The 227-nt window shown below is 29.1% G+C and overlaps 1 protein-coding gene across 1 annotated transcript in view; it reads left to right on the forward strand.

Annotated features, from left to right (window-relative positions):
- LOC119581721 (neurogenic locus notch homolog protein 1-like) overlaps positions 1–227 on the forward strand; it is a gene marked incomplete in the record, with an annotated part of 24,689 nt that overhangs the window by 20,690 nt on the left and 3,772 nt on the right.

Here is a 227-nt window from a genome sequence, read left to right on the forward strand (position 1 = left end):
ATGAACATGTTACTGATTGAGTTATATGGAGATATATTGTAAAATAAGATTCTGATTTAGATTAGAGCCACGTTGATTATTTAAAATATTTCAAAATCAAAACGACCAATGCTTCTGTGTTCAAGTAGATACTTCAACCATTTAATTATTGATATGAAGGATATTTGAGTGTAATATTGCACACGATAATTGTTCATGATTATACCACTCTTTGCTGTAATGGGACT

The sequence above is a fragment of the Penaeus monodon genome, chromosome 15 (genome assembly GCF_015228065.2).
Source record: "Penaeus monodon isolate SGIC_2016 chromosome 15, NSTDA_Pmon_1, whole genome shotgun sequence".
Classification (NCBI taxonomy): Eukaryota; Metazoa; Arthropoda; class Malacostraca; order Decapoda; family Penaeidae; genus Penaeus; species Penaeus monodon.